The sequence below is a fragment of the Gossypium hirsutum genome, chromosome A09, assembly GCF_007990345.1.
Source record: "Gossypium hirsutum isolate 1008001.06 chromosome A09, Gossypium_hirsutum_v2.1, whole genome shotgun sequence".
Classification (NCBI taxonomy): domain Eukaryota; kingdom Viridiplantae; phylum Streptophyta; class Magnoliopsida; order Malvales; family Malvaceae; genus Gossypium; species Gossypium hirsutum.
The window spans coordinates 17,203,129-17,229,096 of record NC_053432.1 but is presented as its reverse complement, the minus strand read 5'-3'; the positions used below and the strand labels follow the sequence as shown (position 1 = coordinate 17,229,096).

General features: G+C 37.7%; 1 non-coding gene across 1 annotated transcript; it reads right to left on the bottom strand.

Annotated features, from left to right (window-relative positions):
• Positions 1 to 1,183: 1,183 nt before the first annotated feature.
• On the bottom strand, positions 1,184 to 1,290 carry LOC121207468 (small nucleolar RNA R71). The gene has a single exon (XR_005902557.1). It is a non-coding gene; the product is annotated as a small nucleolar RNA R71 (small nucleolar RNA).
• Positions 1,291 to 25,968: the final 24,678 nt, after the last annotated feature.

Genomic DNA, 25,968 nt, shown 5'->3' with positions numbered 1-25,968 from the left:
CATTATTAACCCCCTTTCACATTATTCATAGATTGAGTTAAGGTGACAATAGGGGTTTTAATTAGAAAGAGATTTCAATTAATCAACCTAAAGTCAGTTGTTTTTAGTCTTGAGAGAGATATTAACATAAATCAGGGATTTCTACGGATTAAGTCAAGTGATAAATCGTCTAATTTAGAAGTAATAAGTGAAGTCTAGGTGGATTCTTCCTTGGATATTGTCTTCTCCATTTGTTTTCCAATAGTATTTTCCAACTTTTACCTCTGTCATGTTCTTAGTCAATTAAATAGTTAATCTTAGTTTTAAAAACATCCCTTTAATTCTTGGGCTAGATAATAATAAGATAGTAATTACTAGTACTTTTAGTCCTTGTGAACACGATATTTCCGGTCTCACCACAACTATACTACTATTCGATAGGTGCACTTGCTTTAGTCGAATTTTTAGTTAGTTTAGCGACCATCAAGTATTTGGCACCATTGCCGGGGACTAAGATATTAGGAACTCTTTATTTTTATTACTTTAGGCATTTTTTTATTGCAATTTATTTTTTTTAATTACTAACTTTTCTTTTATTTACTTTTGACAGGTTTTTATAACTTACGACTAGAAGAAACCAGTCCGAACCTCTACTTTTTGACAATGAAATTGAAAGCACAGCTCGTAGAAATCGTAGAGAAATAAGGTGAAGTTTACGATATATAGAGAAAGAGCACGAGGACAACACCACTAATACCGAGGAGATGGCTGAAAATAAAAAAAAAATATGCTGCCTCCTGTGGTTGCTACAAATCCAGTGAATCAGAATCCTGCTCTTTGTACTATGTACGACTATGCTAAGCCCAATTTAACAGCAATCGAATCGAGTATGGTTAGACCTGCTACTGCTGCAAAAAATTTTGAACTGAAACCTAACACAAATCAAATGATACAACAGCTTGTTTAGTTTGATGGTTTGCAGGACGAGGATCCAAACACTCATTTAGCAAATTTTCTAGAAGTCTGTGACACCTTTAAGATCAATGGCATTTCTGATGATGCCATTCATCTTCTGTTATTTCCATTTTCATTAAGGAACAAAGCTAAACAATGGTTGAACTCGTTACCACGAGGTTCCATCACTACTTGGGAACAAAAGACAGAAAAGTTTTTACTAAAGTATTTTTTGCCGGCTAAAACGGCAAAGTTGAGGAATGATATCTCTTCTTTTGTGCAGATGGATTTAGAAACTCTTTACGATGCATGGGAAAGGTACAAGGACTTATGGAGAAGGTGCCATCACCATGGGTCCCCCTTATGGCTACAGGTTCAAAATTTTCACAACGGTTTGAACCCCTCAACTAGGCAAATGGTCGATGCAGCTGCCGGTGGAACCATAAATAACAAAACACTTGAGGAGGCTTATGAATTTATAAAGGAGATGTCACTGAATAACTATCAGTGGCAAGTCATGAGAACAAAGCCAACAAAATTAGCTGGTGTTTTCAACCTAGATGCAGTCACCATGATATCAAACCAGGTAGAACTCTTGAATAAAAAGATTGACGGTTTATGTGGTTCTAAACAGGTACATCCTGTGATGCAGTGTAACACAAGTGGAGGAGGAATGAATAATACAGAATGCCTAGCCTACGACCTTAGCACTACAAACAAACAAGTCAACTATATGGGTAACAATTCTAGACCTCAGAATAACCCCTATAGTAATACTTACAATACAAGTTGGAGAAACCACCCAAATTTCTCATGGGGAGGCCAAGTAAATCAGAGACCACCACCCCCTCCAAGCTTCCAACAACAACCTTACTAGCAAAAGAAAAAGCCGAACCTTGAAGAGATGATGACAAAGTTTATTTCAGTGGCAGAAACTCGCTTCCAATACATTAAAAACCACACTCAAAAATCAGCAAGCACCGATTGAAGGGCTCAAAAATCAAACTGGTCAACTTGCCGAGATGATTTCAGAATGACCACAAGGTAGCTTACCAAGTAATACCGAAACTAACCCAAGGAAGCAACTTCCTATGGTTACTGTTCGAGATGAAGAAGGGTTAGTTGAAGATGAACTAAAATCAAGACAAGAAGATGTGGTAGGTCAAGGTAATGTTGAGGTGAGCCACAATGAGCAAAAACTGGTCATTAAGGAATATAGACCTCATGTGCCATATCCAAATGCAACAAGGAAAGACCACACAAATGAACAATTCTATAAATTCCTTAAACTGTTAAAAAAATTACATATTAACTTACCGTTTATTGAAGCTCTTTTGCAGATGCCAAATTACGTTAAATTTTTAAAGGAGCTTTTAGCAGATAAACAGAACTTAGATGATTTGTCACACGTGGAGCTAAATACAGTATGCTTAGCCATATTGTAGAATAAACTACCCAACAAAATGAAAGATCCAAGGAGTTTTACTATTCCTTGTTTAATTGGTAGTTTAGCTGTTAATAATGATTTGGCTGACTTAGGGGCAAGTATAAATGTCAAACCCTATAAAATGTTTAAACAATTAGGTATTGGGAAACCTAAACAAACTATGATGAGTATACAACTGGCAAATAAAACTATTAGATTTCCTAGGGGTATTGTTGAGGATGTACTAGTAAAAATTAATAAATTCATATTCCTAGTAGACTTTATTGTTCTAGACATGGAAGAGGACAGTAATGTCCCTTTAATTTAAGGGCGACCTTTTTTAGAAACTGCCAGGACTATTATTAATGTTGATACAGGTGAACTCACACTTCGTGCAGGTGACAAAACAGTTACTCTTCAGGCTCGTGATTTGATTGAAATATCAAGTAATTAAGATAACCTTATAAACCCGGTTAACAAGACTAATCATGTGGTCCAAATCCTTTTGCAGGAACCAATTTTGAAAAGCATAAATGAGCCACTTTTTAGTTCATGCACTAACAATGGAACCTTCCATGAACGACGAATGCTATAGATAGATGAACAAGACGAATTGTGGACTTATGGCAAGGAGGAACAGAAGCAACACCATGTCGAGTCTAATGAGAGAACCAACCAATTCAAGGTTGGGGACCAAGTCTGGTTAGATAAAAAGGACCCTCAAATTATCACTACAGAGCTCAACCCAAACGAAACGACTCCTTTTACGGTACTCAATGTCCTTCTATACGATACAGTCCAGGTAACTCATTCGCATTTTGACACTTTTAAGGTAAATAGTACTCGACTTAAACCCTTTTTAAATAAAGGAATTGATAACAAGAAAGAGGAGTTTCAACTCTGTGATCCACTGTGACCATGTGAATACAAGGTAAGTCGAGCTGAGACTCTATATAAGCGCTTCTTGGGAGGCAACCCGAGCACTAACACCACTAACTAATTTATTTTATCTATTTTTCATTTTTAAAATGCAGAACTTTGACCCACATGGACGTGTCCTTGGTCATGTAGAAACAGGACTTAAATCACCCGAACTCGACAGACACGGGCTAAAAGAGGCCACACGGGCGTGCGACACGGCCGTGTGGACCACACGTCCTGGACACACGGGCGTGTCATAGGACGTGTGAAAACTGGAGCTAAATTTTCAAATTTTAAATAAGGCAGGGAGCTCCACGGGCATGGCACACAGCCGTGTGTTCGAACACACGGGTGTGTGGGATACCACACGGGCGTGGGAGAAGTGAACAACATTGCACACGGCCGTGCAACACGGTCATGTGAACCACGCGGCCTGGACACACGAACGTGTCCAAGGACGTGTAACGAGTGAGCTATTAATTACTCGACGAACACGGGCTGAGAGGAATGACACACGGGCTTGTGACACGACCGTGTGACCCAACATGGGTCTCACACGACTGTGTCCCCATTTAAACCCTAATCCCCTTTTTATTTTGTATTTTTCTCTTTTTCTTCAACCCCTAGCCGTCGTAATTGTCATCCCCATTTCCGACCAGCCCCAAACCCCCCACTGTCGCACCTGAATCATCTCCCTCCCTTCCACACCCGCACCAAATCGCAGCCCCTTCTCCCTTTCCTCCTCTTGCGCGCAAATACCCACACCCCATAAACCCAATCTGACCAACCATCCTCTCAACCACTAGTGCCGAACCAGCCTCACCCTTCCCTATTTCGTGCACCATCGTCGACCACCTAGCCGCTGTCCACTCAAACCATAACAGTCGGTTTTTAATATTCTTGATTTTTATTATCTTTTGTTTTATTTTAGTCTATTTTATGAATTTACTAATATTTTTTATTTTTCTATTTTATTATTGATCAAGTTTTTTTCATTTGCTTCGTTCACTATTTTAATAAGAGGTTCTTTTGATATATTTGTGGATTTAGTTAGTCGTTAATGATGTTCGGTTAGTCTTTAGTGTTTATTTATTTTTATTATTTGGTGCATTGGTTTTTCCCTTTTTACTATTATTATTGCTAATTAGTTTAGTATATTGTAGTTTAGATTCAGATTCTGTTAGTTTTTACATGTTAGGGTAATAGTGCATATAGGACTAGATTTTCCATCTTGACCATTTTTGTTATCATACTAGAATCTTCTCAGTCACATTTTTGTCTTATTCACATGTCTCCTCCTAAGATTTTTGATGTATTTGATTGGTATTATTTATTCAGATTTTATTCATATTAAAATGTTTTCTTTTTTAGGTACATCATGACGAACACATGAGGCAGTCCAGAGTTACTGTTCGCGCTTCAAAAAAGAGAAAGGGGCCTAGTGCGACCTCTTCAAGCGCCTCTGCCGAAGTGCGCCATTCTCTTCTATGCTTCTCGTCAGAACCGCAGAACGACTTATTCCAGCTCCTCCGTACACGACCATTGGGAACGGGCCGCTACATAGATTGGACCATCTTGGAGCAGGTCCAACTTGCCTACCTTGTTCTATTTCATCTCACCACTGGCCCTTGGGATAGGTTATTTGCGATTATCGAGCCCACATATTTGGAGCTCACCTTGGAGTTTTGCACTACTTTCCATCTTCAGCACGTGATGTCCACCCACGACGAGGCTAGCACTATTACATTTCGACTTGGTGGACTAGTAAGACACATGACTGTACCAAAGTTTGGAGCTACTTTGGGCCTCTAGACGGAGGAGTTTATTACTTCCAAGGATTTTCTACATCTTAACCGTCACATAAATTAATCGCCCTCCTGCTGTTGGACTGACCTTATGGCGAGTACTATTCCCTATGGTGCAAGTCGCTCAAAGGCGACTTCTCTCCCTCTAGCACTACGCTACATCCATGCCATCTTAGTTCACACCTTGACTAGGGGGAGAGAGAGCACCGGCATCGTTAGCACCACCAATGCTTACTTCTTATGGAGCATGGCGACTAGTCATGTATTTGATTTGTAATACTTTATCGCCCTTAATTTTCGCCACCAGACAGACCACCATAGGAGGGGCCCCATCTGCCTTGGCCCCTACGTGACTCGCATCACTCGACACTTCAGCCTCTTCGACACTCAAGAAATATCATCGACACTCACACTAGTAGGCCAGATGTCTCCTCAAGGAATTTCTAGTATGATCCACATTAGGATGATCAAGCGACGTCATGGATTCGATCCCCCTCAGTATCGGTTAGCTCGTTCTGATGGTCAGGATGATCCATGGGACATTACTGATGATGTTCCTCCCCTTCATGAGGACCAACCTCCACCACCATTATAGAGTCACCACCCCACTACTGCCACCTTGACAGATATATACGAGCAACTCACTCGCTTTGAACAGCAGTGTTTTGAGCGGTTCGACAGCATCGATGCCACTCTTTGACAGATTTGTCACCACCTTCAAATCTCTCATTCGGCATTGTCGACCCACGAGGCATCCGATAATAAGGACCTTTGAGTCCATTTATTTTATTGCTATTACTATTTTTATTTTTATTTTTATTATTTATTTTTGAAGACTTATGTTTTATATTTTAAACTATGTTTATCTTTATGGTTATTAATGAGTAATCCCTTAATTCTCTTCCATTGTTATGTTTATTTTATTATTAGTAACTCTGAATCATGCCTTTCATTGGCCTTATCTACAATTCTAGCTTTCGCTATTCCAAGGATTCCATCCAAAAATTCAGGGCAGTTTCGCTTCTCTCCCTCTCTTATGATTTTATGCTTATATTGTTATTGTCTATCTTTATACATTGAGAACAATGTACATCCTAAGTTTGGGGAGGTTATTTATATGATTATCAGAAAATCCTTAAATTTTGTCTTATTCTTAAGTAATTTTCTCATATTACTATTAGAATGAATTTTGATTGATTTATGATTTTTATTGATATGTTTTGGATTAAAACATACGTAATTGTGCATTGATTATTTAAACTTTAGGACAATAGAGAATCAAGCATGAGAAGTGACTTTTGAGAATTAAAATTGCTAGGTTGTTTCCCTGAATTGAGGTGTTATCTTTAAATTTTAAGTTTATAGGATTGACATAAAGAACCCATAATTTTCATGAGATTTTGAGCCTTTTAGAGCATATATCTTTCTTGCTCACTTATTTTATTGGTTATGAGTGTGTCAATATTAATTTGTGATTCTAGAACTTGCTTGGATTATGCATGTCAAGACCACACCTTTGATTTGATATACCGAGATGATAAAGGCACTTAGGTTTTAACCCACTTACCCCATAAAAAGCCTACCTTCATAATCAACCCTTAGTGAACCCCCTTGAGCTTAAAAACCCCTTCTTAATTTACCCTTAATATTAACCCATAAACCTATTTTTGATTTCTTGAGAATTTCCCTTATTTAATTTAACCCCCATCTTCTATTTAGTTAGTAAATTTATACTTATTAAATATTTGTTCTTATTCTTAAAAAAAGAACGTGTACAAAGTTATTTCAGTTGTTAAATTATCATTTAGTAGTACAAAAGTATAGATGCTTGAACTTGAATAGTGCTATTTATGAGGTGAAGCTCAAATTTATGATTTTTCCTAGAGATGTAAACTTTTAGTATTAGTTATTTTTCTAGTTTGGTAATTCATCAGTTCAACCTCGATTCTAACCTTCTCTTTTTTAGCCTTTATCCATGCCCCTAACCTAAGCCCCATTACAACCTTTTTAAAGACCTTTTGATTGGTGTATCATCTCAATTTATAGTGGTGGAGATTTGATTTTCTTGCAAGCCTATGGTAATAACTTTTCGTGTTCGACTACTGAGTGCTTATCTTTGAACCTTAAACACCTTGAGTGATTTGAGTGAATCTTTAGTGAGGATGTTAACTTTGTGTGATATTGAATTAAAGATAAATACTTAGATAAAGGGAAATACCTATATTTTCGTGATAAAATGCTCAACTTGGATTGCTTGAAAATTTAATGTTCTTTTAGTTGAATTCTCAATGTATGATTATTTGTGAATTATTTCGAAACATTATTGATAAGAATTATAAGTTGAGAAGAATGCATTTTAATTGTGAGTTGAGGATTTTGCTTGAGGACAAGCAAATGCTTAAGTGAGGGGATATTTGATAAACCATAACATATACATATTTTTATCCCATGCTTGGCATATTTATGGATGATTTATCATAAGTTTTATTGAATTTGATGCTCATAATCCTTTAATTCTGTGTTTTATACTCAGGAGAGCATAGGAAAGTGAAAACAGTAAGAAACAAGCCAAAAACGGACAAAATAGGCTGATTTCAATGCTCCACACGGCCTAGGTACTTCCAAACGGGTAATCCACACGCCTGTGTTAGACACACTGGCAGGCCACACGCCCATGTGTCATGGCCGTGTCGACTTAAACCAACTCAGAAGTTCACACGGCCTGAGCACCCTCACACGGGCCTGAGCACCCTCACACGAGCATGACACACGGCCGTGTCCCTGTCAAGCGCAAGCCTAATTCTGCTCGGAAAAGGCTAATTTTTAGGGTTTTTAAGCATTCCAAAGTCTACATAAACACCTTAGAAGAAGATCAAAGGGAGACACCAAGAGTAAAAGGCAGAGAATACTCGAAGACAGCCATCGAAATCAGCTCGGAAGCAGGACCTACTTCAAGACTGAAGATCTCCATTCAATTTATTTAGAAGTTCTTTGGGTTTCTTTATGTTTTGTTGTTTTCCCAATTTTGAGATGTTTTCCCCCATGTTTATGAACTAAACTCCCTAAATACCTAAGGGAGATGAAACCTAATATAGATCTTATTATCTTTTGAATTATATGATAAATACTTGTTCTTATTCTTAATTATGAGTTTTAATTCTTGCTTTAATATTTCAGGATATTAATTCAGGTTTTGATGTGCTTATTCAGTGGAGCAAAAGTCCCTGTTTAAGAGTAGATCCTCTATAATTAAGCGGAGTTGCATGCAACCTTAGAAATAGGGCGACATAAATCTGCCGGATTAGAGTCAAATCTAATAAGGGAATCCATAGATCGAGTTAATGCGACAATAGGGGTTTTAATTAAAAAGAGATTTCAATTAATCAACCTGAAGTCAGTTGTTTTTAGTCTCGAGAGAGATATTAACATAAATCAGGGATTTCTACGGATTAAGTCAAGTGAATGAATCGTCTAATTTAGAAGTAATAAGTGATGTCTAGGTGGATTCTTCCTTGGGTATTGTCTTCTCCATCGATTTTCCAATAGTATTTTCCAACTTTTACCTCTATCGTGTTCTTAGTTAATTAAATAGTTAATCTTAGTTTAAAAACATCCCTTTAATTCTTGGCCTAGATAATAAAAAGATATTAATTACTAGTACTTTTAGTCCTTGTGGATGTGATATTTCCGGTCTCACCATAGCTATACTACTATTCGATAGGTGCGCTTGCTTTAGTTGAATTTTTAGTTAGATTAGTGACCATTACACATCGTGAATCTTTCCAACTCAGATGGTAACGCTAATCAATAAGCTACCGGTCATATTCTTTCAGTCACCTCATATGGTCCAATGAAACGCAGGCCCAATTTCTCTTTCCTGCCAAATCTAAGAACTTTCTTCCACAAGGACACTTTTAGAAATACGTTATCACTGACTTGAAACTCAATTTCTTTTTGTTTTAAATCAGCGTAGGATTTCTATCTATCCGAAGCCATTTTCAAGCAATCTCGAATAACCTTTACTTTTTCTTCAGTTTCTTTGACTAAGTCGACCCCATGAATCTGATTTTCTCTGAGTTCAGTCCAATATAATGGTGTTCGAAACTTACGCCCATACAATGCCTCATAAGGCGCCATTTTCAAGCTCGACTAAAAACTGTTATTATATGCGAATTCCACCAATGGCAAGTACTTTTCCCAAATGCCTTGAAATTTAAGAACACAACATCAGAGCATGTCTTCTAGGATCTGTATTACTCTTTCTAATTGACCATCAGTTTGCGGATGGAAAGCAGTACTAAAATTCAACTTTGTACCTAATTCTTCTTGTAGCTTTTTCCAAAACTGCGAGGTGAATCTCTAGTCCCTATCTGAGATAATTGACAAAGGCACTCCATAAAGTCTCCCAATTTCAGAAACATACAAATCAGCTAGCTTATCGAACGAGTAGTCAGTGCGTACCGGAATACAGGGAGCCGATTTCGTCAATCGATCAATTACAGCCCAAATGGTATCTTTCTTTCTCGGGGTCAATGGCAATCCCGTCACGAAATCTATAGTAATCCGGTCCCATTTCCACTTGGGAACTGTCACAGGATGAAATAAACCTAAAGGTACTTGGTGCTCGGTTTTCACTTGTTGACATATTAAGCATTTCAAAACAAACTCTGAGATGTCTCTTTTCATACCCAGCCACCAATACAATCTCTTCAAGTCATTATACATCTTGGTACTACCCGGGTGGATTGACATACAACTACTATGTGCCTCGTGAATAATTTTCCCAATAAGCTCATCATCTCTAGGTACACGGACTCTATCTTGGAACATCAAACAACCATCGAAACCAATCTGAAAATCTGATTCAACACCCAACTCACATTGGGTTCCCTTGGTTTGCAATTCGCTGTCGCCTTTTTGAGCTTTACAAATCTCTTAAAGAAACGTTAGTCTAGCTCTCAACTCTGCTAGTATCGAACGATCATCGGACACAGTCAATTGAGTATTCATAGCTCTCAAGGCAAATAAGGATTTCCTACTCGGGGATTGACGACCATGTTCACCTTACCCGGGTGATAGTGAATCACCAGCTCATAATATTCTATCAACTCTAGCCACTTCCGTTGTCATAAATTCAAATCTTTTTGAGTCATCAAGTACTTTAAACTTTTGTGATCTGTGAATACTTGGCACTTTTCGCCATACAAGTGATGTCTCCAAATCTTTAATGCAAACACAATGACGGCTAGCTCTAAATCATGTGTCGGATAATTTTTCTCATGCGATTTTAGCTTCCTCAAGGCATAAGCTATCACCTTGACTTCTTTCATTAACACACATCCTAGACCATTCAACGATGTGTCACTATAAATTACAAATTCCTTGCCCGGTTCAGGTTGAACTAAAACTGGGGCCTCAGTCAACAATGTTTTTAGTTTCTCAAAACTCTATTGGCACTTTTCTGACCATTCGAATTTGACATCCTTCTGGAGCAACCTCGTCATCGGAGTAGTAATCATGGAAAATCCCTTAACAAACCTTCGGTAATAGCCGGCCAAGCCCAAAAATCTCCTAACCTCGGATACATTCCTCGGAGGTTTCCAATCGACAATGGCCGAAATCTTGCTCGGATCAACTCAGTTCTCATCACCTGATACAATATGCCCAAAAAATATGACTTCTTTAAGCCAAAACTCAATTTTGCTAAACTTAGCATGCAACTGATTATCTCTCAAAGTTTGCAAAACAATCCTCAAATAATCGGCATGTTCTAATTCGTCATGAGAATAAATCAGGATATCATCGATAAACACCACAACAAGTTTATCCAAATAAGGTTGGAAATTCCAATTCATTAAATCCATGAAAATCACAAGAGCATTCGTTAAACCAAAAATCATCATTAAAAATTCATAGTGACCATACCTCGTCTGAAATGCAGTTTTCAGCACATTTGAGTCCTTAACTCTCAACTGATAATATCTGGACCTCAAATCTATCTTGGAAAATACTGTGGCTCCCTTCAATTGGTCAAATAAATCATCTATCCTCAATAAAGGGTACTTATTCTTTATCGTCACCTTGTTGAGTTGTCGGTAGTCAATGCATAGTCTCATCGAACCATCTTTCTTTTTCACAAATAAAACTGGTGCACCCCACTGTGAATAACTAGGTCTCATGAAACCTTTATCCGTCAACTCCTGCAACTGAGCTTTTAGCTCTTTTAATTCGGTCGAAGCCATCCTATACAGAGCAATCGTACCCGGAACTAGATCAATACCAAATTCAACTTCCCTAATTGGAGGTAACTCGGGCAACTCTTCCGGAAACACGTCTGGATACCTGTACTGACTCAATCTTCAACTCCAACTCTTTTGTATTCAGAAAAAAAAGCAAGATAAGCTTTGTAACCTTTTCTAATACACTTCTGAGCGAACATAGAAGAAATCACTACAGGCAAACTTTCCGATTCATCTGATTCAACCCAAAGAATATCACCATTTCCATATTTCAGCTCAATAAATTTTCTCCCAAAATTTACTGCTACATCATGAATAGTTAACCAATCCATACCTAGAATTACGTCAAACTCGTCAAACGGAAAAAGCATAAGGTTAGCTAGAAAACAGTGACCTCTAATCATCAAAGGATAATTCTTACATACTTTATCAAATAACACGTATTTGCCTAACAGGTTTGATACTTTTATCACAAATTCTATGGATTCAATAAGCATACTCATACTATACACCAACTTCATACAAATGAAGGAATGGGTAGACCCTGGATCAATTAAAGCAATAACAGTAGCATCATAGATAGAAAATGTACCCGTGATCACATCAAGAGATGAAGCCTCTACGCAAGCACGAATAGCGTACGTCCTTGCAAGAGCTCTACCCTCAGGTCTCACAGCAGACTCTTTAGGGCCACTCTTGCTGCTCGCTCCATTACCTAGATTTTTTTGTGGTCTACCTCGACTAGCAGTGTTACTCGATCTTGCACTTTGATATCTCTCCTTTTCTACCATCTCGGGGCACTCTCTAATAAAGTGGTCTAGGGAACCACACTTGAAACAAGTCCTGTCACTCCCTCGACACTCATCGGGGTGACGTCTACCGCATTGTGGACATTCCGATCCACTTGGTCGAGCATTACCAACACTAGCAATCGAGGTGGTTCATAAACCGTAATTTATACATATTTCTATCCCATGCTTAGCATATTTTATGGATGATTTTTCCATAAAATTGGTGAATTCAATGCTCCTAATGCCTTAATTTCATGTTTTATACTTAGCTGAGCATAGGAGAGTGAAAGGAATGAGAAACGGGACAAAAATGGAGAAATGGGCGAACGTACGAAATCAACACAGCCTGGACCTCCTCACACAGGCAGACCACATGCCCGTGTCAATTTAGCATAATCAAAGCATGACTCACACGAATGGACCACACGGTCGTGCCAATTTAACAGGCTTGTCTACGGCATGAAGTAATCGCACACGGGCATGTCACACGGGCCTGTCCCATGCCGAGCCCAAGTTGAGTCTAATTCGAAAAAGGCCAACTTTGAGGGTTCTTAGGAATTCTAAAGCCTATAAATACACCCCAGAGGAGGAGGAAAAAGACACACAGAGAAGGAAGTAGGGAATTGCTCAAAGAAAGCCAATTGATCCATCTCAGAAGCCGGATTCATCTTCAAGACTGAAGATCTCCCCCCAATTTCCCTTCAAGAGTTTTGGGTTTTTATTTATGTTTTGTATTCATTATTCTTCTAAGATGTTTACCTTTTTAGTTATGAACTAAAACCCCTAAATACCTAAGGAGAATGAAACCTAAGACGAATCTTGTTATTATTTTCTGAATTGTATGATAAATATTTGACTTGTTATTAATTATGTGTTCTTAATTCTTGTTTTGATATTTCAGGATATTGATTCAAGTTAAGCTCTTATTCAGAGCAATAGACCCTGTCTAAGAGTACAATTGTCATAATTAAGCGGAGTTGATTGCGCACCTAGAGATAGGGTGACAAGATTTTTTCGGATTAGGGTGAAACCTAATAAGGGGATCCATAGATCGAGTTAATGCAACCCTAAGAAGTTAATTAGAAAGGGATTTCAATTATTCAACCTAGGGTTAGATGTTGTTAGTCTCGAGAGAGATAATAATATAACTTAGGGATTTCTACGATCAAGTCAAATGAATAAATCATCCGATTCAGAGTCAAATAACAAGTGAAGTCTAGGTAGATTTTTCCTTAGTTATTGCCTTAATTTAATCGTTTTTCCAAAAGTAATTCTCCAATTCTATTTTCTGTGATTTCTTAGTTTAGTTAATTAGTTAGTAAAAACAAACCCCATTATTCTTAGGCTAGATAATAAAAAGACAGTCATTACTAGTACTTTTAGTTCCTTTGGGTTCGACAATCTGGTCTTGCTAAAACTATACTATTGTTCTATAGGTACACTTGTCTTCATCGTGATAATAGTTAGTTTCAAGAACGATTAATTATAAATTTATAAAACTTATCACACAAAATCATGATCAAGTTTTTGGCACCATTGCCGGGGAAATAAGATATTAGGAACACTCGATTTTTATTACTTTAGCCATTTACTTTCACTGCAATTTAAATTTATTTCTAATTTTTATTACTAATTCTTCTTTTTCCCTTTTTCTGGCAGGTTCTTATAGTTTATGGCTAGAAGAAACCTGTCAGGACCATTGCTTGTTGATAGTAAGATCGATCGCACAGGTCGCAGAAACCAAAGAGAATTAAGGCGAAGCTTAAGATACACAGAGAACAAGCAATAAGATGATATTCAAACCACAACCAAGGAGATGACTGAAAACCAAGAAAACCCGCTACCTCCTGCGATTGCTGTTAATCAGAATCCTACTCCATGCACTATGTATGATTATGCTAAACCTAATTTAACGGGAACTAAGTCAAGTATAGTTAGACCTGCTGCAGGTGAAAATACTTTTGAACTGAAACCTAACACAATTCAAATGATACAGCAATTTGTTTAGTTTGATGGTCTGCAGGATGAAGATCCCAACGCTCACTTGGCAAACTTTTTGGAACTATGTGACACATTTAAAATCAATGGCATTTCTGATGATGTCATACGTCTTCGGTTGGTTCCCTTTTCATTAAGGAACAAAGCTAAACAGTGGTTGAACTCGTTACCACGAGGGTCAATTACCACTTGGGAACAAATGACCGAAAAGTTTTACTTAAATATTTTTCGCCAGCTAAAACGGCTAAATTACGCAATGATATCTCTTTTTTGTGCAGATGGATTTAGAAACACTTTATGATGCATGGGAGAGATACAAAGACCTTTTGTGAAGATGCCTCACCATGGGTTACCACTCTGGCTATAGGTTCAAACCTTTCATAATGGCCTGAATCCTTCGACTCGACAAATGGTTGACGCAGCTGCTAGTGGAACCATCAATAATAAAACACCTGAAGATGCTTATGAGTTTATAGAGGAGATGTCACTGAATAACTTTCAGTGGCAAGTCATGAGGACAAAGCCAACGAAAACAACTGGCATTTATAACATCGATTTGGTCACCATGCTCTCTAATCAGGTAGAACTCTTGAATAAGAAAATTGATGGTTTTCTTAGTTCTTCACAGGTTCACCCAGTAATGCAGTACGAAGCAAATGGAGATGGATCGAGCAATTCAGAAGAATACCCACCTTATGGCCATGACATGGAGAACGAGCAGTTAAATTATATGGGTAATAATCCTCGATCTCAAAACAATCCTTATAGCAGTACTTACAATGCAGGTTAGAGGAATCACCCAAATTTTTCATGGGGAGGCCAAGGAAATCAAAAACCACCACCCCCTTCAGGCTTTCAGCAACCACCATACCAACAGGAGAAAAATCGAACCTTGAGGAGATGCTAACCAAATTCATCTCGGTGTCAGATACTCATTTTTAGAATATCGAGACGACGCTCAAAAATCATCAAGCATCGATCTAAGGGCTCAAAACTCAAATTGGACAGCTGGCTAAGATGATTTCAGAAAGAGCACTAGGAAATCTACCTAGTAACACCGAACCCGATCAAAAAGCACATGTGAAAGCAGTTGCACTGAGGAGTGGGAAAGTGTTAGCTGAATCGCAAAAGAAGACACAACAAGAAGCTGACAGAAGCAAATGAGAGGAGGTAAAACCCAAAAGCAATACCAATCCAATGCCGAAGGAATATAAACCACCAATTCCATACCTAGAAAAGTAGAAGAAAGACCGCATGGATGCACAATTTGGTAAATTCCATGAACTTTTTAAACAACTACATATTAACTTACCTTTTGTTGAATCTATATTGCAGATGCCTATACGCAAAATTTTTAAAGGAGCTCCTAACAAACAAAAGGAAGTTCGAAGACTTATCTACAGTGGAACTTAATGAGGAATGTTCGGCTATACTCCAAAACAAACTACCAACCAAACTAAAAGATCCAGGAAGTTTTACTATACCCTACTTAATTGGTAGTTCTACCATCGATAAGGCACTAGCTGATTTAGGTGCTAGCATTAATTTGATGCCATATAAAATGTTTAAACAACTTGGTCTTGGGGAACCTAAACCTACTCTGATGAGTATTGAACTAGTTGATAGATCTGTTAAATATCCTAGGGGTATTATAGAAGACATACTTGTCAAAGTAGATAAATTTATATTCCCTGTTGACTTCGTTGTGCTTGATATGGATGAAGATGTTGAAGTCCCTTTAATCTTAGGGCGTCCATTTTTAGCCACTGCTAGGGTTGTTGTTGATATGGGTGATGGTAAAATGGTACTTAGATAGGTGACGAAGAAATCGTTTTTAAAATTTATGATGCCATGAGATTTTCTAGGGAACAAGATGACTCCTGTTATTTTATTAACTCTATTGATCATACTACTCAAGATTCTTTTTAGGAAATCATACATACGAACACGTTGGAACTGTGCCATGCCCAATAAGAGGAGATAGATGAATCTTCCCAAAGATAAGCAGAATATGAAGACATAAATGGGAACGATGATTTTGAGAAAAAACCCTCTATTGAAGAACCTCCCAAATTGGAACTCAAACAATTACCAAATCACTTGGAATACGCATTCCTTGGAAATCATTCTACATTACCAGTTATTATTGCGTCTAACTTGCAACCCAAGGAGAAAGAGGAATTAATCCAAGTATTAAAAGAACATAAAAAGGCCATAGCTTGGAAAATTTCTGACGTTAAAGGGATCAGCCCTTCTTTTTGCACCCACAAAATTTTAATGGAAGATGAATATAAACTAGTTGTGCAAGCTCAAAGATGACTGAACCCCAACATGAAGGAAGTTGTTAAAGCCGAGGTAATTAAACTTCTAGATGTTAGAATTATTTATCTTATTTCTGACAGTTCTTGGGTAAGTCCAGTGCAGGTTGTTCCTAAGAAAGGAGGCATGACTGTGGTAGCCAATGAGAAGAATGAACTAATTCCAACTAGGACAGTCACAGGTTGGAGAGTTTGTATTGACTATAGGAAGCTAAATGATGCCACGAGAAAAGATCACTTCCCCTTACCATTCATTGACCAAATGTTGGAAACAATATCAGGGCATATGTACTACTGCTTATTGGACGAACTATCTGGCTATTTTCAAATCCCAATAGCTCCTAAAGATCAGGAAAAAATGACATTCACATGTCCATACGATTCATTTGCTTATCGAAGAATGCCCTTTGGATTATGTAATGCTCCTACTACGTTCCAGCACTGCATGATGGCCATCTTTGACGAACTCGTAGAAGATATCATGGAGGTATTTATGGATGATTTCTCGGTATTCGGTAACTCTTTCCATCTTTGCCTTAAAAATTTAAAACAAGTTCTAATAAGATGTGAGGAAACGAACCTTGTACTTAACTAGGAAAAATGCCACTTTATGGTTCAAGAAGGTATTGTGCTAGGACATAAAATTTCTAGTAAAGGGATTGAGGTTGATAAATCTAAAGTCAAAATCATTGAAAAATTACCTCCTCCTAGTTCGGTTAAGACTATTAGCAGTTTTCTAGGACATGCTGGGTTTTATAGAAGATTTACTAAAGATTTTTCTAAAATAGCTAAGCCTTTAACCAAATTACTAGAAAAAGATATGCTCTTTAATTTTGATCAGGAATGTTTAGAAGCATTTAATACTCTAAAGGATAAATTGATTAATACTCCAATTATAATAGCATCTGATTGGAATTTACCTTTTGAACTAATGTGTGATGCGAGTGACTTTGTAGTAGGTGCAATTTTGGGACAGCGAAGGGACAAGTACTTTCAACCTATTTAGTATGCTAGCAAAAACTTTGACAGCCGTATAAGAGAACTACACCATCACGGAGAAAGAATTGTTACCTGTGGTTTTTGCATTCGATAAATTTAGGGTATATCTAATATTGTCTAAAGTTGTCGTTTATATTGACCATTCTGCCCTTCGCTACCTGTTAACTAAGACTGATGCAAAACCTCTACTCATTCGATGGATGTTGCTATTGCAGGAATTCGACTTGGAAATTCAAGATAAGAAAGGAGTAGAAAATCTCGCAGCTGATCATTTATCCAGGCTTTAAAATTCAAGTACTAAAGAGCTAGATGAAGTGGAAATAAATGATTCGTTCCCTGAAGAACAAGTTTTTGCTATTTCTAACTCGGAGGTACCTTGGTTTGCAGACATCGCGAATTTTTTAGCCGCTAACATTATCCCAAAAGGGTTGACACATCAGCAAAAGAAACGATTCTTTACTGATGTGAAAAAATACTTTTGGGAATATCCTTTTCTTTTCCGTATATGTGCAGATCAAGTCATTCGGTGATGCGTTACAAGAACAGAAGCATTAAAAATCTTGGAACACTGCCACTCAGGACCAGCTGGAGGACATTATGGTGGAAATAAGACCGCACATAAAATACTTGAATCAAGTTTTTATTGGCCCACCTTATTCAAAGATGTCAACAGGTATGTTATTTCTTGTGACAAATGCTAAAGGACAGGTAATATCAATAATCGTGATGAAATGCCTCAGACATATATGCTTTCATGTGAAATATTTGATGTTTGGGGTATCGACTTCATGGGTCCTTTCCCTAGTTCATTTGGAAATAACTATATCTTAGTAACTGTCGATTATATGTCTAAATGGGTTGAAGCCCAAGCTCTACCCACAAATGATGCTAGAGTAGTGGTACGTTTCCTTAAAAAACATTTCTCTCGATTTGGAGTACCTAGATTAATCATCAGTGATAGGGGGACTCATTTCTGTAACGCCCAATTTGAAAAGACCCTCAAGAAAGATGGAGTTTACCACCGAATAGCTACCCCTTACAACCCTCAAACTAGTGGTCAAGTCAAAGTGGAAAATCGAGAACTTAAACGTATCCTAGAAAAGACGGTAGGATTAAACAGGAAAGATTAGGGAATAAAAGTAGATGACGCATTATGGGCCTATAAAATTGCTTTTAAAACCCCCATAGGAACATCACCACACAAACTCGTTTATGGAAAAAGTTTTCATCTACCATTTGAGTTAGAACACAAAGCATTCTGGGCTATAAAATTTCTAAACTTTGATCCCAAACTTGCAGGTGAAAATAGGTTGATGCAGTTGAACGAGTTAGACGAATGGCGAACCTATGCATATGAAAATTCAAGGCTATACAAGGAAGCAATGAAACGACGCCATGATGCTCGGTTAAAACAAAATAAACAATTTGAATTTGGAGATATTGTACTATTATATAACTCGAGACTCAAATTGTTCCCGGGGAAGCTTAAATCACGATGGTCAGGTCTGTTCGTAGTCAAAATAGTTTTCCCATACGGCACTGTAGAAATAAGTCACCCATCGCAAGGTACTTTCAAAGTAAATGGACATCGCCTCAAACCTTACAACGGTGAGAAATTTAAAGATGACAGGGAGGAGCTACGGCTCCACGAATCTCCTTAAGTACACTCACACGGTAAAGTCTAGCTTAGACTTTAAATAAGCGCTTCTCGGGGGCAACCCGAGCACTAACAATATTACTTTCTTTAAATTTTAGTTTTTAAAATCTAACATACTAACCAAATCATTGAACACAGGCTTTTCAGAACCACGGGATGAAACACGGCCGTGCGATACGGCCGTCTGAAAACAGGGAAAAAATTTCACCCCAACACGGGATGTGATAAGTAGCCACAGCCGTGCGACATGGCCATGGGTGAAACTGCCAAAATAACACAGGCATGCGACACGCCCGTGTTTTGAAACCGTGGGTAAACTTGTCAATTTAACACGGGCGTGGGAGAAGCGAACGGAGATCGACAAGGCCATGCAACATGGCCGTGTACTCCAATGCACCTAATTTCAAAGATTACGAAACGCACGGGCTGAGCTTAGAGCACACGGGCGTGCCCCACAGCCGTGTGCCCCAATTTCTCTATAAACACCTATTTTTAATTTTATTTTATTTTATTTTTATCTCAATATTTTGAAATTTTTTTATTTCATTTTAATACTATTTCATCTTGAGTTTTTACAATTTTTATTTTTCGGTTATTTCATTACGAGTAATTATGCTTCAGTATACTTCTTAAAGAGTTCCTAATTTGATCACAGTTAGAAAGAGCTCCAAAGCTCATCCTCGCATAGGAACTAAAAACTCCACCGGGAATGGTTCTCCACGACTGCCATGTCCTGCTGGACCACGACCATAGCTAGCACCAGATATAATATTCTTTTGGCACAGGACTTATGGACTAATGAACCTCTACCACCATCGGAGTATCATCCTCCACCCTGACGTTGATTATTCTCCAAAACTCCAGTTCAAGGAAATTCATTCATCACTCAGGAAGTTTCACTTCTCCCCCTATCTTATATCTATATTCTTTTCTATATATCTATCTTTGTACATTTAGGGCAATGTACATCTTAAGTGCGGGGGGTATTCATTTCACTATCAGAAAAATCCCTGAATGATTGTCTTGTTCTCTTGAAAACCTCTCATATCATGTTTAGGATAAATTTTAATTGATTTATTATTTTTATTGATATATCTTAAATTAAAACATAGGCATTCATGTATAGTTTATTTAAACTTTAAGACATTAGAGAATTAAGCATGATAAGTTGATTTTTAAGAATTTAAAAATTTAAGTTGTTTCCCCAAGTTTAGGTATTATCTTGAATTGGAATTCACAAGTTTAAACATAAAAAAGCCATAATTTTTGTGAGATCTTGAGCCTTTAGAACATCTGTTGTTTCTTTCATGCTCACTTTCATTATGAGTGCGTCAGTAATGAATTGTTATTCTAGAACTTGCTTGATTATGCATGTCAAGACCACACCATTTGATTTGATATATCAAAATGATAAAGGCACTTTGGTTTAACCCACTCACTCCATAAAAGCCTACCTTCACAATTAACCCTTAGTGAACCCCCTTGAGCCTAACAACCCATTCATTGATTTACCCTCGATATTAACCCATAACTCATTATTGTTTTAATCCCCTAAATTAATTTGATCCCTATTTTTGTCAAGATTTGAGTTGGAATAATTGCTTAGCTATGTTTTATTCTATTTTAACTTGTGCTTAAAAAAAATACATGCATACATATTAGTAGTGATCTTCTGAGCTAAAAAAGTTAAATTCCATATTCTGAGAAAAAGCTCTGTTGTATGCAATTGATGACTAGTCATTTTTCTAGTTAGGTAATTTTTCAATTCAATCTCGATTCTAACCCTTTCTTTCAGTTTGTGCCCACACCCTCTAACCAAAGCCACGTTACAACCCTCTAAAGACCTTTTGATTGATGTTTCATCTCAATTTATAGTGGTGGAGATTTGATTTTCATGCAAGCTTATGGTAATGACTTTTCATTATTGTTTATTGAGTGCTTCATTCATTGTCCTTAAACAACTCGAGTGATTTGAGTGAATATTTAGTGAGGATGTGAAACTCTGTGACATTTTGAATCAAAGGTAACTACTTAGACGATAGGAGACACCTATGTTTTCGTCATAAAATACTCAACTTGGAATGTTTGAAACTTTGATGTTCTTTCAGTTGAATTTTCAATGTATGATTACCTATGGATTATTTTGAGATATTATCGATAGAGATTATAAGTTGAGAAGAATTTATTTTGATTATGAGTTGAGGATTTTGCTTGAGGACAAGCAAATGCTTAAGTGTGGGGGTATTTGATAAACTGTAATTTATACATATTTCTATCCCATGCTTAGTAGATTTTATGGATGATTTTTCCTTAAAATTGGTGAACTCGATGCTCTTAATGCCTTAATTTCATGTTTTATACTTAGGTGAGCATAGGAGAGTGAAAGGAACAAGAAACAGGCCAAAAACGGTGAAAATGGGCCAACGTACAAAATCAACACGACCTGGACCTCCTCATACGGGTAGACCACACGGCTGTGTCAATTTGGCAGAATCGAAGCACGGCTCACACGGGTGGACCACATGACCGTGCCTATTTAACAGGCTTGACCACGGCCTGAAGTAATCGTACACGGGCGTGTCACGCGAGCGTGTCCCTGTCGAGCCCAAGTTGAGTCCAATTCAGAAAAGGCTAATTTTGAGGGTTCTTAGGCATTCTAAAGCCTATAAATACACCCTATAGGAGGAGGAAAAAGACACACAGAGGAGGAAGCAGGGAACTACTCAAGGAAAGCCGATTGATCCATCTCAGAAGCCAGATTCATCATCAAGATTGAAGTTCTCCCCTCAATTTCCCTTCAGGAGTTTTGGGTTTTTATTTATGTTTTGTATTCATTATTCTTCTGAGATGTTTACCTTTTTAGTTATGAACTAAAACCCCTAAATACCTAAGGGGAATGAAACCTAAGATGAATCTTGTTATTATTTTCTGAATTGTATGATAAATATTTGACTTGTTCTTAATTATGTGTTCTTAATTCTTGTTTTGATATTTCAGGATATTGATTCAAGTTAAGCTCTTATTCAAAGGAATAGACCTTGTCTAAGAGTACAATTGTCATAATTAAGCGGAGTTGATTGCGCACCTAGAGATAGGGTGACAAAATTTTGCCGGATTAGGGTGAAACCTAATAAGGGGATCCATAGATCGAGTTAATGCAACCCTAGGAAGTTAATTAGAAAGAGATTTCAATTATTCAACCTAGGGTTAGACGTTGTTAGTTTCGAAAGAGATAATAATATAACTTAGGGATTTCTACGGATCAAGTCAAATGAATAAATCGTCCGATTCAGAGTCAAATAACAAGTGAAGTCTTGGTGGATTTTTCCTTAGTTATTGTCTTAATTCAATCGTTTTTCCAAAAGTAATTCCCCAATTCTATTTTCTGTGATTTCTTAGTTTATTTAGTTAGTTAGTAAAAACAAACCCCATTACTCTTAGGCTAGATAATAAAAAGACGGTCATTACTAGTACTTTTAGCTCCTTTGGGTTCGACAATCCGGTCTTGCTAAAACTATACTATTGTTCGATAGGTACACTTGCCTTCATCGTGATAATAGTTAGTTTCAAGAAAAATTAATTATAAATTTATAAAACTTATCACACAAAATCACGATCAGTGGTCTGGGCCTTAGTTCCTGAATACTTTTTATCTTTATTTCTGTTCAGATGCCCAATAGAAGCATGGGAGCGGGAATAGAAATCCCTCGACCTCTTTGATATGGTCTGAAATGACTTGGTCATAGACCTTTTCCTTGAGTCTCTAGCCTTAGACTCGGCCTTTCTCTTCTCTTTAGCCAATTCCTCAGCCTTACAAGCTCTTTCGACAAGTATAATGAACTCTTTTAGCTCAAGCATGCCCACAAACATTCAAATGTCTTCATTTAATCCATCCTCGAACCTCTTGCACATAATAGCTTCGGTCGACACACATTCCTGAGCATATTTGCTGAGTCTCACAAACTCACGTATTCAGTTACAGTCATTTTACCTTGTTTCAACTCAAGAAACTCTTTCCTGTTTTGATCCATAAATCTCTAACTGATATACTATTTCAGAAACTCTTCTTGGAAAAATTCCTATGTCACCCTCTCCCTCGGTACCACCGAGACAAGTGTCTTCTACCAGTGCTAAGCCAAATCTCTAAGCAGTGATACAACACATTTCATGCACTCTTCTGGTGTGCATGACAATTCCTCAAAAATCTGGATGGTGTTTTCGAGCCAAAACTCTGATCGTTCTAGATCATCATCAATGCTAGCTCAGAACTCTTTAGCTCCTTGCTTTCGAATTTTATCCACCGAAGGTCTATTCAGTCTCATAAAATCCATACCTCTGGGCGCCACTGGGATAGACTGGGGAATAGGTGGGTGGAGGGGGTTGAGCATTCGGGTTCACTCGAACGAACTCCATCTTCCAAACATCCATCATGTGGAGAAAGGCTTCCCGAGCCCCTTCTCCTCCTCCCTGACTAACCGTGAGAAGTCGGTTATCAATTGGCACTGCCCCTTCAGCGGGAGTCAGCTCGTTACTTTCTACGTCATCTGTTATAGCTCGATCGGGATCCGTTTACTATATGAAAACACAATTCAGAATTGTTAGGAGTCGTCACACTATCACAATATATATATGGCATGTATAGCTAAACTTGCACACATGCTACATTTTTTCGAGAATCGACTAAATCGTAGCACTGATACCACTAAATGTAACACCCCTCACCCGTATTCAACGTCGGAACCGGGTACGAGGTATTACTGGACTTGAACACAATCAAAAATTCAAAACCGGGCCATAAAATTTTATTTAAATTAAGATTGTTCATTCATATGCATATCATTCCTATTAAGGGCCTATGAGGTCTAAAGCATACATTAGGAAAAATTCAGGACTAAACCGGAAACTTCCGGGACATTTACAACACTTAAGAAATTTTTCACATTTTTGGAGGGCCACACGCCCGTGTGATTGGGCCGTGTGATCACAGACGCCCGTGTAGCTTGGGACACACCCGTGTGGCTTGGGACACCCCGTGTCCCTAGCCCGTGGAGCTCTCTGTTTGTGACGTTATGCACAAAATATAAACACACGGCCAAGGCACATACCCGTGTCCCTATGGTCGTTTCTTTTACACAGCTGAGACACACAATCGTGTCTCATCCCGTGTGTTTACTACTGGGCATTCTATTTTGTACTAATTAGGTTGCAGGGGACACACGGCCTAGACACACACCCATGTGTCTAACCGTGTGGACAATTTCTAGGCTATCTTCCAAGCCATTTGTCACCCTTAAACACTTACATTCATGAACCCACTTCATGGCGTGCAACATGATACCTTTGGATACTCAAGCATTCACATTCATGGTTAAATTATGTCTATAATAGCATATAACACATACTCAACTTGGCATATTTCCTTAAAGCTTTCCACATCAATTTCATGTTCAATCAACATTATTAACCCCCTTTCACATTAGTCATGTATTCTATGGATAAGGTCACCCTATTGGTCATAAACTATCCATCAAGCACATAAGCCATTCAGCAAACTCATTATCCACAACCACAACAAAGCATAAACATACTTGCATGCATGCATAATTATTTAGGGTTACAACCCATTAACCAATATGGGCAATCTCTCATGGCCATATACAAAAATAATTGTAACACCATCATAAGCCAACACATTTGGCTAACCAATGTGACACAAACAAAATAACCAACTTTCCTATACATGCCATACTAAAAATAATGAGACTAACTATACCCAAAAGATCCAATTAATAGTGTGAACGAGCCTCTAACGTCCTTTGATCCCCGAGCTAGCTTAGCGATATTATAAAAACTGGAAAAGAGAGAGGGAGTAAGCATAAAGCTTAGTAAGCTTGCATGTAATTAATAAGAAATAAAAAAATGCTTTTCCATACACAAACAAAACATAATCTAATTCATTTTATTCGATTTACACAATATTTAATAGAACTTAAGATCATAATCCCTTCATCCTCATCTTGCCGAAGTCTTATCATTTCATAATCTTAATAACTACGAGCTTGGCGTACATTCCTGTACCCTTTTCAACAAGATCATCCATCGTCATTTCCTTGTCAATTCCTTGGACTACCAGATGAACCACTTGTAATACTCAGGGATACTTAGGGAATCATGAACACATGGTAGGGTGCCAATGCCATATCCCGGATATGGTCTTACAAGGGACCACATATCGATGCCAATGCCATGTCCCTAACATGGTCTTACATGGGATCACTTAACGATATCAAAGCCATGTGCCAGACATGGTCTTACATGGGATCTCACATTGATGCCGATGCCATATCCCAGATATGGTCTTATACGGGATCTCATCAACCCAATATCATGATATTTATTCCCTAAGTATTCCTAAGGTTCAACTGGCTTTCATCACCTCAAACCTGTGTTGGACAACATCAATTATACTCATAAGACAAACATACAATCCATGCAACATTAATTGTTAAATAGATAATAAAATGGTGTATTAATTACACACAAACTCACCTAGGTACAAAATATGGACAATTAGTTCAATTTAGTCCAAGATCTTGCTCTTTCCCCAGTCTAGGCCCAGACTCCATTTTTCTTGATCTATAATGACAAATTTCACTTATTTAATTATCACCTTATTCAAATCAGTACATTAATCATATTTTTTCAAAATTACAATTTTGCCCCTGAACTTTCAAATATTTACACTTTTGTCCCTAAACTCGTAAAATGAAATGTGTCGAATTTCTTTATCACCCAAGCCTAGACGATTCATATTCCCTCTTATAACAGCCCATATTTTTCATCAAATCACGTTTTTAATACCTATTTTTACAAGTTTTACA